The 17807-nt window shown below is 35.8% G+C and overlaps 1 protein-coding gene across 1 annotated transcript in view; it reads right to left on the bottom strand.

The window, feature by feature from the left end:
- Nucleotides 1–14475, bottom strand: part of NDNF (neuron derived neurotrophic factor) — a 22422-nt gene extending 7947 nt beyond the window's left edge. Inside the window, exon 1 of the mRNA XM_015828933.1 lies at nucleotides 14286–14475. The gene's annotated coding sequence lies outside the window, so the exon portion shown is untranslated. The remainder of the gene's footprint in view (nucleotides 1–14285) is intronic.
- Nucleotides 14476–17807: the final 3332 nt, after the last annotated feature.

Here is a 17807-nt window from a genome sequence, read left to right as displayed (position 1 = left end):
AGTTGGGGGCGGCAAGGCAAGAGATACTGTAAAAAGAGTAAAACTGCAGTATGCAGTTGAAAATGTCAAGGTGTTCACAATCAGACTGATCTGTCTGAACTCCCTATAATTACTCCCTTGACTCTGCTGGCAAAAGGGGGGAAGAGAACCTGTGGCTCAGTGACTAAATCACTGCCTAGTATGTATAACTTTCCAGGTTCGAATCCCATAAAGGGTATGGCTAACTGATGAAGGCAAAAAAGCCAGAAATGGTCCATCTTAGTCTCCCAAGTTAATTCTTTACTCTTTGTCAGAAAAAAAGAAATTTGGATATATATATATATATATATATATATATATATATATTAACAAATAACAGAAAAAACAAACCAGGATAAAATAAACCAGCCTGTTTAATATAAACAAGTCTGTGGTTAAAAAAGTCCTAAGCTTTCGTCCGGCCAAAAACTGCCAGCGTCATCAGAGTTAGAATAGCAGGAGATCGGGATTTTTTCTCTTATTTGTTAACATAATGCCCAGGATTCGCATTTTTAGTATTTTAAAAGACATATATATAAAAAATAGTTTTTTACATTGGACATATCTGTGAGTTGCAATCTTTCATCCAGAAATAAAATGTTCTTAATCCTTTATTTCTTCCTTACATATAGAACCATAGAGCATCCATATCTGTCAAATGTATTTTATACTATCAGAAATATATTTTAGATTATCACTTGTAAATTAATATGATCCCTGTGTTCCGCTTTTATTATGATCAAGACCTATAAAACCTTGAATATCAGATGTTTGATCATATCACTTAGAAATTATTTTGGTTTAAAAAAGATTTATAATCCATGCTCTTCCATTCAACATTTAGGATTAAACTTTACAGGTGGCCCTTGCTTAATGGTTACTTAATGGTGACCATTCAAAAAACAAGTGATACTTACCACCAGTTCTTGAAGTTCTGACTATTTCTGCTCCCCCCAATTATATGATAGCAATCCTAATGATTAAGACTCACAATTAATTATGCTGCAGCATCTTGCAGTCATGTGATCCCCATCCGTGACCTTCAGTGCCAGCTTCTCACAAACAAAATAAATGGGGAAACAGGCAGGAGGTTGCAAATGGCAACCACGTAACATCATGCTTAATGAAGGTGCAGGATTTGATTAATGACGCTAACTAAAAATGATGGAAACAGCATAGTCATAGTCAAATCTCCAACAGCCAACAAACCAAAATCACTTTAGATACCTTCAGGGGACAAGTAATCCACAGCACATGTCCCTACTAAACAGCAGTTAAACCAAGATGTATTAATATATTTGACACTATTTTTGTGTGAATTTTAGAAATATAGAGGATGCTCAAAAAACAGTGCATATCTTTGATGTTACCTCTAGCATTCCATCTACTTTTCTTTTAAGTATGATACACATTAACCCACCAACATAAAATCCAGCTTCATTTGAACCACAGGTAACCAAAGTTCCATTGGTGGGACATCCTGAGTGATCCAGTATAAGTTGTTTGATATGATACTAGGATTTTCCTCCCCTTTTGGTGGAAATAACCAATAGTCTTATACCACATGTGCATAAGAGCACTGGTACAATGCCAATTAGGACAAACAAGGTCTCCTGATGGATACAGCACTCTAACTCAAGTAGTTCAAAGTCTGGCATGAAGTGGACGTAAACATTGAGACTTGTTGCTTACAGCAGTCCACAAACATGTTCATGACATCAATGATAGAGAAGTATCACCAGCTTTTGAAGTGAAAGGAACTGGTAATCTGGGCCAACTATATGGAACAGGCACTAGAATCAGTTAATCCAAAATATTCTGAATGGCTGGTAATCCAAAATCATCTTATGCAACAGCACACATATCAGATCTGATGCTTTGAATCACATTGATGTATTACGCCTGCTTCAACCAATGTGTAGCTGTGTTCCTTACCTGAAAACAGGTAACTTTTTCTAGTTAGAAACATGAGTTACCACCTGCTACCAAAGGTTGGAAGACCTCTCAGATAATGCATAAACACAGATTTAAACATCCTCAGAATTGAAAGATGCCTGAAGTCCTCCCGCTACTAATCCTTTGCAATCAATGTAGTCAGTACAGCACTGATCTTCAAATGCAAGTTTGAAGTGCTCTTATAGCATGTGATCCTTGAACTCACAATATATTATCTTTGGTAATAAGGGACAGCCTCTCAGCCTCTTACTGCTACCATTATGTGTCACAGACATTAAAAAAAAGAATTCAATTTATTTTCTTTCTTTACCCTCAACTCTTGGCAACAGAATACAATAGTAAATGCCTAGGATATCAATATCATCATCTCTCCAGTTTATGCAGGGGAATGTTTCTTCCCCAGCCCTAGGCTCTTCTTCAGCCTTGCAAGCAATATGTATTAGTAGCATCAGCAGAAGGAGGACCCATTGTATTAAAATCAAACCTCCTTATTGCAGCTTTCCCTCTTTGACCAACAAACGTTGGCATTGACATACAGTATTCTGACTTTGACTGAATACACAATAGAGTGACAGTAAATTTTATTTATTATTAAACATGTATGCCCAGTTCCTTAAAACAGCACTCATCAAAAGAACATGTTTTAAAGGGAATAAAATAAATTAATATTTATTTAATATAATTTCACAAGTATGCATGTTTCCATCTTTGTGGATCATATTTTCTGTTTGTTGTTTGAAAGTCTTCATAACTATAATAAAAACTAATATAAACTAAACTAGAATGAAAAAGAAGAAAGTGTTTAACTGTTTGTTAAAGTTCTGAAGTTTGGAGATGATATCATGGTCATTTGCCTCATTCGAGACAATGTTGAGTCTGCATATACAATAGGTGGAAGGGGGAACAACCGGCTTTGTAGTGCAGCCTTAACAATCTAGAGCTGACCATACTTAAAACTGTAGAAATGAGAGTGGAATTTAGGAGAAGCCCCCTCCTACTATATTTGACAGCACAGTATTACCAGTAGAGTTTTTGAATTCTATAATCTCCCAAGTCTTGAAATGGACACTTAACATAAGAATCATCATTAAAATGTCACAACAAAGAATGTTCCTCCTGCTCCAACTCAGGAAGTTCAGACTGCCTCAGGAGCTGCTGACACAGTTTTAGAGAAGAATTATTGTTATTTGTACTTCTATAACTGTTTGGTTTGATACAGCAACCAAACAGGACAGATACAGACACCAACGGATAGTCAAGACTACAGAAGAATAATTGCAACCAGTCTGCCTTCCATAGAAGACCTGTATATTGCATGGGTCAGAAAGAGGACTGAGAAGATATCTGCAAACTCCTCACATCCTTGGTATAGACTATTTCAACTCTTTTCCTTGTGACAGCGCTATAGAGTCAGTATATGCCGAGACAACTAGATACAGGAACAGTTTTTCCCCATCATACCATCACTTTGCTGAACACCTAATTCACACAGTTCTGTTAACTCATATAGCGTGGCTGCAGTATTATTATTTATCATTTTTATTATTTTCTTCACTTTTACCTTTTATTGGTACTGTATCATTATCATCATTATCATCATTATCATCATCATCTCCGTTGCTTTGAAAGTACACTGAGCGATTCTGTACCGGAGACAAATTCTAATCACACATGGCCAAATAAAGTATTTGATTCAATTCAAATGGGGGGAAAAAGAAAAAGCTAAAAGTGCAGAAAGAAAAAAAGTAGAAGAAAAATAGCAGAAAAGAATATAAAGATATAAAGAAGTGGCATCTGGTCTTCCTCACAGCAGTTGTAAGTACAATTGTACCTTAACTTGTCTCTCTAAAATTATCTCATGACTCTTTTCTATTCTAATCAAAACCTTAAGTTACATTTCTTTTCTTTTTTATGCAAAATTTCCATAATAGGTTTCTAGTCACTAAGTCATATTTTCTCAAGGCAGAAGTGACCACATTGTGAAATTCTTTTTCTGCAAAACAAACGAACTTCTAATACAAGACAATTATTATTGCAATCCATTAATCAGCCAAATAAAGCTCAGTTACATTTGCTTTCAAGTAATCTGGAAAAGTTTTTGTTCTTTCAAATCAATGGTTTATTGTGATATTTTATTTTGCTGTTGAATGCTATCCCAATCATAAGCACTGTTAATTAATGAACAAACAGTATGCGTTTATGAATATATAGACAATAGGAATGGTATTTCAAACATAAATAAAATATCAGTTTTATTTAGGCAAAATTAAAAGAATTTGTTTTCTTATTTTTTGTCAGTATTCCAGAAATTTTCTAGTAAATAAGGAGAAACATAATTTAGCATCTGATTTTTAATGTACTAGTAAATATTTTATTTTTCACATACTTGATAAATACTTAATTTTATTATTTGTTTCATTTACAAGTTCTCTGCACCTGCCTTGTAGAATAAAATATTTCATATATTCTGACCTTAATGGCATTAACAATTTTTACTGAAGCATTTGGAGGGCCTGTTGGTGTGAGTGTAGGTATGCCCCAGGCATAATGGGTTTGGAGATTTTGTTGATTTTTAAAAATATTTTAATTAGTTCTTCAGCATCTGAAGTTATATGGTGAATGGGCAACTATACAAAATGAAAAAACCAATTAATACATACATACAAAATGCATAAACTGAAGAAACCATTGTGGACTTAAGTTAAAGAGAATCACTTTAGATTTTCCTATTCATTTAATAGAATAATAGAGTTGGAAGGGACCTTGGAGGTCTTCTAGTCCAACTCTCAAGCAAGAAACCCTATACCATTTTAGACAAATGGTTGTCCAAACCTCTAGTGTTGGAACATGCACAATTTCTGGAGGCAACTCGTTCCCTGATTAATTGTTCTGTCAGGAAATCTCTCCTTATGAATGAAGACAAATATACATCTCCCAGGATAATGCTGCAAAATCAAATCTGGATCGGTCACCAGAACCAAAGATTTATTCTTCTGAGTTTTTGGACTCGTGCTGGAGCCCATCTTTGGAGAACTTAGTTTAATTTCCATCCATTGTTTCTTGTCCTACCATCAGATGCTGTGAAGAATAGGTTGACCCCCTCTTCTTTGTGGCAGCCCCTTAGACATTGGAACACTGCTGTCAGAAAGACCCCTAATCTTTGTTTTCATTAAACTAGGCAAATCAATTCCTGCAACCATTCTTCGTATGCTTTAGCCTCTAGTCCTGTAATCATCTTTGTTGCTCTTCTCTGCACTCTTTCTAGAGTCTCAACATCTTTTTTGTATCTTTTTTATATCATGGTGACTCCAACTGGATGCAATATTCCAAGTGTGGTCTTACAAGGCATTATAAAGTAGTATTAACACTTCACGTGATCTTGATTCTATCCCTCTGTTAATGCAGGCTAGGACTGTGTTGGCTCTTTTGACAGCTGCGCAGCTGCAACAACTGCTGGCTCATACCTTTAAGTGATTGTCCACTAGAACTCCAAGATCACTCTCACAGTTACCTTAACAGAAATGTCAGAGCAAATATTCTTTGCTTCTTAATAGGACTGTGCAATTCTTCAGATTCAGTCTTCAAAGTGTGCTTCAAAATCTATAGGAATGCAAATATGGCATCTATTTGCAATACCTTAGAGCAGTCATGTATTTTTTCAAGATCATATGACTATCTACCATCCAATTCCAAGAATAGGAACACATTTTTAAAAATAGAGGCTACATTTTCACTCCTGCAACTGAATCAGATTTTAGACATCAAATGCAAAATGCTGACATTTATAGTCACTCTTTTTAAAGCCTGTGGGTAAGCAAGAAAACGTAGCTTACAGCATATTTCTTTTCAGTTTTTCAAAGTTATGAATATATATCCAACTAGAAAAACATACTTTCCTCTTGAATTCAAATACACATGTAAATCAAAAAGTAGAAAATTAAACACCATACCTGTTGACAGTGACACAGACTAAGATAAAAAGCCGGACCAATAAGTCCAATATGAATTTCATAATTATTATTGTAAAATGCTCCCATAGCTTGGATGTTTCAATATTTCACAGTTTAAAAATATTAAAGTTGTATTTTTTAACATATGTCAAGCTGTTGGTAACTATGCTATTTTGTGGAATTTCAAACACTGTTACTTTATGTAATCTAAGAAAAGGAATATTATGTATATATGTGGAAGTGTAGCCATGTAGCAAAGGAGGGCACAATTCCGTATATATAAGCTTTATTATAAGTTCTGTAAGCAAGCAGATAAAGAATAAGGAAGAAATTACAGCCAACCGAATGACGTTTCAGCTTGCAGGACTATAGAACATATAGAACATATTCTTGGAAGATACATTGTTATCTAATGCAACATATGTATTAAAAAAATAAACAGGATCAAATTCTATTTATATTCATCACATCAATAACAGTAAAGTATTACTAACACAAGGAATAACTTCTTAGATGTCTCAGCTGATAAAGATACTTTCATTACTATATTCATATAACCTTATTAAGAATCTGGTGTATTCAATTTATGTACGCTTGCTATTTGAATCCACATTTTATAGTCATTATAGTCTTTGGATCCCTAATAATCATCTTGCCATTACTTCTTGTTCTGCTCCACATATTCTTTTATTGGCAACAATATTGAATTGAATTGTCTTCTAGGATGTTCCAGTTTAGCTTACTGCCCTTGGATGTTCTTGTTGCCTATCAAATACTAGCCCAGAATAGATCCTGATTAGCTTTTTAGAAATTTTAGGTATTGTGATCAAGTCAGTGAAAGCTGTCATCAAATCAATGAAAATGGCAATATTATTTTATAGCAAGCTTTTGTCACCTGGACAAAATATGGAGATTTTAAGACCAAAGTCATACTGTTACATAAATGTCAATAGGGATGGTCATTAAGATGAACTTTTGCAAAACAAGTAATTTTATGTATGCATAACTTCTAACAAAGAGCTTGTACAGTATCATACTAAGTGTTTCATACTAATACTTTTACTTGTATTCATTATAGTAAATCATTCTTCTGCTTCTCTTTCTTCTTGTTGAAATATTATGCTAATTATTTTTCCATAAAATATCATTAAATATAAATATGCAATAAGCAGTTATTTTTGTTGCATATGTCAATTCATTATTGATTTCATCATCATCATCATCATCATTCTAGCAGGATGAAGGCCTCTTCTGCATGTTTCCAACCAATGAAGTCTTAAGCTTTCCTTTGCCAGTTGGACCTGCAATACTTGCTGATGTTATTGCTCTATCTTGTTTTAAGTCTCTTTTGTGGATGGTTTTTATCAATTGGAATCCATTCTATGTCTACCTTAATCCACCTGCTATCAGTTCTTCTTGCTATGTGACCATCCCCTTTCCATTTCAATTCTTTAATCTTTTGATGGCATTATATATTTTTGTTTGTTCTCTAATCCATGTGCAAGTCTTTCTATCTTGTCCTGTGATGCCGAGCATGTGTCTTTCCAGGGCTATTTGCGCCAATCGTAGTTTTTGTATTAATTGTGAGGTTAGTGTCCATATTTCTTTGGCATATGTTAGAACAGGTAGCACATACTGATCGAAAAGTTTTCTCTTCAGGTATTGGGGGGAAGGTTCTTGAAAATTATGCTTAATTTGCCAAATGCCTGCCAACCACATTTAACACACTGTTCAATTTCCTTTTTTGTATCACCTTCATTATTTAATCATATAAATATAGTTGTACCTACAGTGGCTCAGATTTATGGCAAATTCATATTACTAATTTCAGTGGCAACTAATTACAGCTACTTTATAACATTTCTTGGGGAGAGTAATTTTTTCAAATTGCAATAATAATTACAGTATTCTGAAAATAATAAATTGATGCTTTAAGTAATATATATTAGGTTTTTCTCACCTTGATTTTTTTCATACATACATCTGACTTTATTCAGTTCTGAAGCATTCATATTCAGTAGTTATGATTTCTTCCCCTGGGTTATTAAGAGAAAATCTCTGTAGTAATAGCCTACTGCAGTCTTTTAAAATAATAAATCATCTTCTTGTGTTTTTATTACTATTTAGTTTGAGTCTTTCCTAGTATTTGAACAGAGAGTTTAGAATTCATTAAATATGCTATCTGCGCATACAAAGGAATTTTTATTGAAAGAATGGTGACAGCAATACACTCATTTATAATCATAAATAAAACCCCACTGATGAAAGAAGATTAAAAATGTTTTCTTTACTTCATCAAGGCAAAGGAATTGTTTATATGTTCTCTTCAGTATCTATTGCTATTCAGGCAGCTGTTCCTCATAAATACACATTTTTCTTAAAATTTATATTTACAGTCTTAGGCTTATATGCAGCCTGATCATATACAGGTTTATTCAAATATTTCTTTCATATAATTATGCATGAAGTTACATCCTTTAAAGTCATACTATACATAACATTATTTCTGCATTTAAACAAGCATGCTTTATTTAGCTGTTTTTATTTGGAGGAAAAAACCATACAAAATTGATCTTGATCTTTCCATTCTCATTGTTTTTCTGCTCAAAAACACTTCTTCCTAAATGTCTTTGTTATTAAAACTCTTCTAATTACAAAATACTTTTGGAGACAATTATCAATTCAAGTAGGAAATAGTCATGATAGAAACCAGCAAAAGTTTCCATTCTGGAATTTATATGGGGGTATGGGGAGGGGAATGGCTTCTTGTATGTAGACACATACATAGGCACATGTGTATATATGCATGCATATACAAATTTAAAGCATCAAAATTTATATACTGCGCATATGCAGATAAAACAAGCAACTTAAACCAAAAGTCTTTCTTATTCTTCTCTTACCAATGCTTTTTCGCATAACGTTAGTTACTGAAGATAATGGCTACAAATCTGGCTTTATAAACACAAATTTGCCAACAGTACATAGGTTAGTTTGGTTAATTTGTGAGTTAACCCTTACACCTGAAATGACTGAAAAAAAATTAAACTTTTAAAAAATTATAAGGAAAAGTGGAGCATTCATGCAATAAAAAACAGTAACTTGTTTTAAAAAGGCTAAAATGCTTCTGCTGACTTTCAAATCAGCAGCCTTCCATTTAGTTAAGTATTACAATCATTTAGCTCTTTGCAAATTTATGATAAAGTGTAACTTTAAAAAATAGCAAAGCTATTGACTCATTTCATCCTTTGCAAATTAACTGCTGGATTTAATCTGCAGTCATCTGAAGCACACTAAATGAAGTGAATATGTGCCCTTAAGGAGAAAAACACTACATTAGTAGTGGAGCAGAAGAACATGTCCTATGCTTGGAACAGTAAATAGAAAATTAATTAAAAAAAAGTCATTGTTGCCTTTTGTCCCGTAGAATCAATAGTTCTAGTGTGTCTTGTCTACTTGTTGTGTTCTATAAGAAAACTAGGCAAGGCAGGTAAGTCCATGGTTAACTACTTCCAATTATAAAACATGGATAATGTTGCAGGTAGTATTCTTCTTCTTTGGATTAAATTTAAGTTGACTGTTAAAATACATCAAGATCAGACATTATTTTCTGTATTTAATTATAACATCTACAATTTTATAATTAGACAATGTCTGATAAATAGGGGCAGATATGATAAAACTCCAATAACTGAGTGATGTGTACACATGGCAATGAGGAAGTTGAAGATATCTCACATGTCCTATTGTGCTGCAAGTTCTACAGGGACATCAGATCAACTGTATTCTCCCTCTATTAGAGAGATTTCTAGGGAGATCAGATAATTTCTACATGAACTATCTCCTTCCAGCTACCAATGCAGTAGCAAAATTTTGTACTGCTGCAGGAAGAAACACATAAAGAACTACATATTCTTATTCATATTACTACTTTGCTTAGTTATTTTCCTATAATTTTTAGGGAACATATTTATTCTGATGTTTAACTTTTGTGCTAGTCTGTGATCGTAATAAATTGGGGACTGCCATGTACACTGCCTTAAGCTCCCAAGGAAAAGGTGAATATATATCTAACATGCTAATCAATAAATATAAATATAAATAAATATCCTTCATTTATATTATTCTAGTTTATCAGGTTATAAAAATATTGTATTTGCTTTTAAAAACTCCACAAAAATATACTGAAATGTAGAATTTCAACAGATCTTACAATCACTGTTCCATGGTACTAATTGTACAACTTCCAAACATTAAATTAAAGGCAATGTATTACACATTATTTTAAAACTCCACCATTTCTTATTTTTAAGAATTTTTAAGATTTGTATTTTTAAATTTTTAAGATTTACCAAAAGGTAAATCAAATACTCCTCAAGAAATAAATTTTCTTAAAATGTATTGCATTTGAAAAAAGAATTGTTTATTTTAATCATATTAGCTTACGGACTTATAATCCATAGTATGATTATCACATGAAAAGTAACAAACAAAATTTACTTTATTTTCCAAAAGACAATCCAAAATAGCTTCATATTGATAGTATTTTTGTGTATATCATTAGTTATATTACAATATAATCTTCTGTAAAAGTAACCAGAATTACAAAAATACAATAATAGAATATGTTACATTTGTATTTATAAGTTAAATTTAAATGATTAAATCAAGCTTTATGGCACGATTAAAAGAGGAGACCAAAAGCAGTCCTTTCAAAAAAATCATGTAATTTTAAAAAATGAAAAATGTAATGCATTTAAATGAATGCATAAACAAGGCATACTTTCTTCTAAAAAAGCTCTATTGTAACTGAAGCGAGAATTCAGATGTTCTTAGGTTAAAGCTGTCACTTCATTCCAAGAAAGCACCACAGACTGGATGTGGCATTACTTTACCTCAATTTAAATTAGATTTTTGGACTGTTTTCCCTAGCATATCTTTTAAAACTAATAGCCAAGTCTAAAACATTTTTATCTGATCTTGAATATAATTACAAAATGAAATTGTTGATTATGTTTACTAACTAATATACACTTTTTAAAAGGGCAGAATAGATTTGTAAATACATCAGCATCATTCATTTTGAAGAGACTTTTGTGTTTAAGATACACATTTTACATGGAATTTATAGCATTAAACCAATAATCAAATCTCCTTTTTTAAAGACAAGAACTATATCTAAATCATGGATTACCAGATTTGTACTAATTTATTAAAGATTTAAAGATTACCTTCAAAGCTGCCTAACACTTAAATCAATTTTAAGGGCTATAGTTTTCTAACAAAAAGCAAGTTTAATATTATAGAATTATCCCATATTTCAATTATCTTTTACCTCTAAATACATTTCTGGATACTTCTTTAATGTCATATAATATTAGATATGCAACTGAGACTTACACAAGTTTACTCAAAATAAAGCTGCTGTGTTCATAGGACTGCAGTCTAAGACCTGTTTTGAAATAATTCCACTATCAGTGGACTAGTCAAACAGAGATGTATGTGGAAAAATATCTGAGATAAAATCTGATTTTGGTTCAGTTATCAAGATTAAAAAAGGAAAAATCTAAGCCACTCAAATGACTCTGAAATCATTTTTACAGAGTTGAGCACAGAGAGTAACTAACCAAATCCTTGAAAAAGATGTTATGATTGGAATTTGATCCCATATTAACATTATAATTCCCCTACACTATTACTGATTCCAAAATAAACAGATTATCTTTTCAAAATCTTTTTATTGTGAATATCTATATTATTTTCCAATGCAAATTTCACATACTCGTGTTGGTGCATTGTTTGTTTTTAAAAAGTGGTCAAGAATAACAACAGAGCTGAAAAGCTATAAACAGAATCTTCTGTTCCCTATCTTAGCCCATGTTTCCACTTGTTTCAAGACAGCATTGTCTCTCCACTCCTTCCCCATTTCTCAGTAGTATTGGCAAAATATTGCACTGATCTGTATCACTAAGTTATCTAACTTGAAGAAAGTTACAATACTTAATCACGGAAATATTAAAGAGGTCCAGTACAAAGAATACAGATATTCACCAATTATATATTACTTGAGAGATTAAAAAGTTCCACTTACAAATAATGAAGAGATGTTTCATAATCATGCTTTCAATTCTGTGAACTAAAATGTCTAATACAATCCATAAGTAATTAATTTTCACTTCTACTAGCTCATGTTCTATTACTTTGCTTTAATTAAAGCCGGGTTATTGCCAAAATCAACTGCAAAGCTATTCCACTAGAATTTCCAGAAATGCAGCAGTGAAAACCATTTTAAAATCATTTAAAAAGCATATTTATTTCTGCAAAATGTATGCTTAATAATAAATAATCATATGCAGTAGGTCTCTTGAAAACAGGACATATTTTTTAAAAAATATTTTCTTTTATTTATTTGCATATATTTTGTATAATATGTATATGTATACACACACACACACACATACATACATATATATAAATAGCAAGCACTTTAAACATAGTAGAAGATAAAACTGAAAATAATCCTCAGGACCAACTATTACTGAAATTTGGAAAAGACACCAAAAATTGAAAACAAAAATGAAAATTTACATCGCTGAACATATTCTGACAGTGTTTTTAAACAACTAATTACACTTCAGCTTGATAGTTTAGATTTTGCTTGGAAGGGCTATGATGATGATATAGATGGAGGCAATAACGTCTAAGCAGTTAGGCTGCAGAAAACATTGGAAGAAAGTATTTACATTCATAGATGGAATGGTAAGAACTTAAATTAGATATAAAGGTCATTCTGCCTCTTATCTATCCCTGTTCCTCTTTGTTACTCTGTATTTCTTGCTTTCCCCTTTGCAACAACTTTCTGAACGCAAACCTGCCACATGAGTCTGGTCTGTATTTTGTGAAACACTTTGCAGTAGAAATATTAAATGGTCCACCTTAGAAAAGGATATGTTACTGTTGGATTGAAAGAGAACCAACATACATAAGCAAACATTCCACGCACCAAAACTGAAAAGCTTTTAGACAGGAACCTTCTACAAACTCATTGCAGTTACTTAACTTCTACTGGTTCTAAGAAGTCTGATAGGGAGCTTTTGCTCAGTTCCTCAGGTGTTACATCAACTAAACCGCAGGGAATGGGAAGGAACAGGACAGAAAGTAACTTTGGAGCGAAGGAAAAGAATGAAACCTTGTGAGCAACTCTGCGAAGTTGAATCTCATGGAAACGGTCCCACACCACCAAGTGGCAGAGGAAAAGATGAACTCCGGTTGTTCCTTCTCTTTCCTTTCCAGTGACAGGCACACTGTTGTTAGGGAAGGGATACACGTGCCAAAGCGAAGACAAACAGGATTAAAACTGGCAGGCAGATTTGTCTCATCAAAAGATTGTGGAAAGCCAACAAAAATTACAAGAATATAAAAAGAGAAATGGTGCTACTCTGGGACTGGGGGTAAAAAAAAAAATCAGGCTTCATAAAACTTTACAGATTTAAGTTCCTAAGAGAGATCGGACCTTGTCTATCGAAATTAGAATGTCCTTTTTTTTAAAGTTCCACTCTCTACTGCAGGGGTAGTCAACCTTGGCTCTTTTATGACTCGTGGACTTCAACTCCCAGAATTCCTGAGCCAGCTAAGCTGGCTCAGGAATTCTGGGAATTGAAGTCCACGAGTCATAAAAGAGCCAAGGTTGACTACTCCCTGCTCTACTGCATGCCATCTTTTTCAGAGCTTTGTGCTGGGCAGTCCACTGTGGCAAACAACCTAATTAATTGGTTACGATTATAAAACTGAAGAAGGTGGAGAAGACAAAGAGATGAGAGAGAATACCCACGTAAATTTACAAGTTCCCCAAGATGCTAAAAAATCTTACGTCTCACCCGCGGCGCAGCTCTCGGGAATCTGCAGGGCTCCTAAGGACTTCTTGGAGCGCCTACCGGGACAGGCTGAGTTCGAAGCAGAAGCCCAGATTCCCCCCCTCCGCAGACTCCGGAGAGAGAATCAGGTGCGGAGCAGACCTGGCTCTCCTTACGCCTAACTTCAACTATTCTAAAGCACCAGCAAGATCCTGTCCAAAGGCTCAGAATTCCCTAGGGCAGGGCTAGGCAACCTGGGCTCTTTTATGACTCGTGGACTTCAACTCCCAGAATTCCTGAGCCAGCACGGCTGGCTCAGGAATTCTGGGAGTTGAAGTCCACGAGTCATAAAAGAGCCCAGGTTGCCTACCCCTGCCCTAGCCGCACAAGCGGCTCTAGGAGCGCCCCCAATTCGGCGAGCGACCTCGGTGGCCAGCCAGCCTCCTCCAGCCGACGCTCCCTCACCCGCCGTGGCCGGGCGGAAAACCTTGCCTGGCGTCCCGCTTACCTGAAGGACCAGCCTCGACTGGCCCGTGCCGACCTTGCCCCCAAGTTCGTCAGGCGCTGAGACTTGGCTCCGAAGGAGGACCGAAGCTCGCCCGGAGCTCCTTGCCTGCCACGAAGAGCGGGAGAAGCAAACTGAAAGACTTTCCCTCCAAGTCGTAGCCCTCGGCCGCTCGTTTTCTTGGATTTTGTTCTTCTTCTGTTTTTTTAGCGGGCAGAAGGATAGGCGAAGGCTGCTTATATTCTTTCCCTTCTTCAAGCGAGGCAAACTCTCCAAAGGTAAAAGAGACTTGAGGCGAAATTGGCGCTAGCCGGGAGTGGAGAGGATCTTTTGGCAGCCTGAGAGTCAGCGACGGCTAGCAATGAGTTTACTTTAAAACATTTAGGCCAGTCGAGGGAAAAGGCGTCTGTCCGGGCGCCTTTCTTAATTCGCTGCCTGCCCGGCTGGCTGAGGGAAACATGTGGCGTTCGCCCTGAATGTCACTTGAGTGCAGCGTGGAAGAGCCTCTCCTCCCAGCCCAGGCACAGCCTCCCCCCCCCCCCCCCGCTATTCTCTCTCCCCGGCCCGTTGCCACCACACGCGCTCCCTCGCGCGCACAAAGCGCGCGCAGGGCCACCGAGCACCAAGCAGGCGCCTGTGCAACGCCCGGCGAGGTCCTGTCACGGGCGCCTTTTCTCTCCCGCGCCAGTTGCCTCGGGGGAAGGGGGGGCACCCCGCACAGGTTTGTAGGCGGGCTTACCTCAGGCGGCGAGGAAGAATTCCTGAGAGCCTTTCTTATGCGGTGGCGAAGAAATATTAGTTTTGCCTCTTACTAAAACGGTTCCTGTAGTGCAGTGGTTCTCAACCTGTGGGTCGGGACCCCATTTGGGGTCGATTGACCATTTCACGGGGGTCGCCAAGCAAGGCTGTCCGCCATTTTTTTTGTCCGCCATTTTTTTTCCCCTTTTCCGGCGGGTGCCTTACCTCCCTTGGGCTGGGCCAGCTGGTGGTCGGCCTGCTCCGTCTCTGCCGCTTGCCAGCTACGCCTCGGCCGGCGCAGGGGGCTGAACCACGCATGCGCGGCGCTCCCGGGCAGGGAAAGTCCTCGACTTACGACCGGTTTAGTCCTCGACTTACAACCAGTTTAGTCCTCGACTTACGATCGGTTTAGTCCTCGACTTACGACCGGTTGGGGTCGCGGCATTAAAAAGGTTGAGAACCACTGCTGTAGTGCCTGTGCTAACTTGTTCCAATGCCAGTGTTCTGGCCCAGCCAACCGGTTGCAAGCAGGTGTTTTAAGATATATAACCAACCCAGGGACATGCCTGCCCAGGACCTGAAGAGGAGTTATTATGGCTACAGGACTAAAGCACAGTACAAGCCAGCTTTTTCTAATTACACTTGCATCTGATCAGCTTCCATGTTTCTCTTCTTCCCTTCATTAGCAACATCACCTTGATTTTAATGGTGAAGGAAATTCCTGTCATCTTCCTCTTCAGCGCTGATGTATGATGTTTTTTACAAGGAGACGCCTGGAAAGGAACCTGGACTTTGGCATTGCAAACAACAGGCCAAATAATTGAATCTTTATGCTAAACCACCTGAAACCTACTGTCTTAATCACTTTCCATTTAAAATTAAAGTGTTCAGCAAATCTCAGACTAGCCACAAATACACACACAAGTCTTAAAGCCGAAATATGTTCAAAATATGCTCAAAGTAAAATACAAAGCCCAGAATATGACTTTGCATAACCTCATACAGTAGTACAGTTGACAAGCACTAAACACAAACAAGATGTTTATGCTTGTGTCATCCAGAAAAACAAGCACTTTTCAATCCAAACAGAAATGAAGTCATTAGTGTCACTCTACTAACAGTTTTATGATTTCAAATATTCACACTCATGCAATGTCAGAGAAAAAGAAATAACTATGACTCCAATACCTGGTGTCCCAAATTTTCAAGGTAACACAATGCTGTCATACCAAAATAGACCATATATTGGAAAACTTCTGCTTTGTGACATTTTCTGAATTAGTGCTTCTTTATCCATATTAGTTAGCTACTTTGTGAAATGGTCTATTTATCACTTGGTAAAAACTTCTGGAGCAGAGTTTTGATATTGTACCATCCTCATAAAAATTAGTCATTATATCAGGTATGTATATTGCTAATATCAGAAAAATGAAAGAAAAAAATGAAATAATACTCAGGGCGATGTCTCTTATGATTTCTTTGTTGTTGTTCAGTTGCTAAGTTGTGTCTGACTCTTCGCAACCCCATGTACCACAGCATGCCAGCCCTCCCCATCATCTTCCACTGTCTCTTGGAATATACCCAAACTCATGCCCACTGTGTCAATGACAGTATCTAACCATCTCATCTTCTGCTGTCCCCTTTTCCTTTTGCCTTCAATCTTTCCCTAATCAGGAGCTCTTCATACCTGGTAGCCAAATTATTTGAGCTTCAGCTTCAGAATCTGATTTCTAGTTGCATAACTATATAATTTGCATGTATTGGTCTCAAAACAGATAGGAGTTTGTTCTATTTATATGAGCAATATTTAAATGGAACACATACATAGAATTGCTTTCACAATGTAAGAAAAATACCTGTAAAATAAGAATTCTTAGCTCATTTTCAACAGTGTGAACAAATTACATTGTAACAGACAAATATACTTAGTGATCTGAAAGCAAATTTTAAAAGTTTGTTTTTCATAGTATATGTACATATGTTTACACACACACACACATTAAATTTATGATTAGTTTCATATTCAGACTACCTCTAGTTACCAGCTTCAAAATCCTTTCCAAAGATATTAATTTCTGCAGATTTTTCCAGTTGAATTATATTTTTCTAATTTAATTAGATTTATTGTTTTGGCAAAATGTCTGGAAAATTATTACAAATGGACATATTTTAATGAAGGAATAGTAAGGTAAGGTATATTTATACAGTATATCCATAGAGTAAATATTCCAGAGTCTATATGTATTATTCATGCATGTCAGTTTATAGGATTATTTGCAGTTCTGTCAACCCTCTTCCTTTTCTTCATGCCTTTCCCAGTCACTCTCCAAATATCTTAAGTTTTGCCATTTATTTCTCACTTATCTGGTTAGGCAATAGAGGCAACAGCAGCAGAAATTTTTGATTCAGGAGTTTTCCATCTTCCCTGGCTCCTGCTAGAATATCAAAAACATGTAACATTCATGGTTAGATCATCAGGCTTCCTGATACAAACAAAGTAAAGCAATACTGTGAGAAAAATTTTCAATTTCTGGGATGCTGTCCGAAGTAAAATTGCCAAAGGAGAAGATGAAAGCAAGGACAAATGTCCTCTACCTTGTGTTGCCTAGTACAACTGCAATCATCAAATTCACATCCATGCTGACAAAAAATATGGTGCTAATGCTCGCCTAGGATCCCACAGATAGCCTTAAAATTGCAGGCAAAATCATGAATGATCAAATTATATGTTTTCATGAAGTTCTGAGCAAAAAGATTCCTAACATGCCTCCATAAAAGTATAATTGA

The sequence above is a fragment of the Protobothrops mucrosquamatus genome, unplaced genomic scaffold (assembly GCF_001527695.2).
Source record: "Protobothrops mucrosquamatus isolate PMUCROS unplaced genomic scaffold, P.Mucros_1.0 scaffold5116, whole genome shotgun sequence".
In the NCBI taxonomy this organism is placed as follows: Eukaryota; Metazoa; Chordata; class Lepidosauria; order Squamata; family Viperidae; genus Protobothrops; species Protobothrops mucrosquamatus.
The sequence above is the reverse complement of the archived record's forward strand: the minus strand, read 5'-3'. Positions and strand labels throughout refer to the sequence as shown.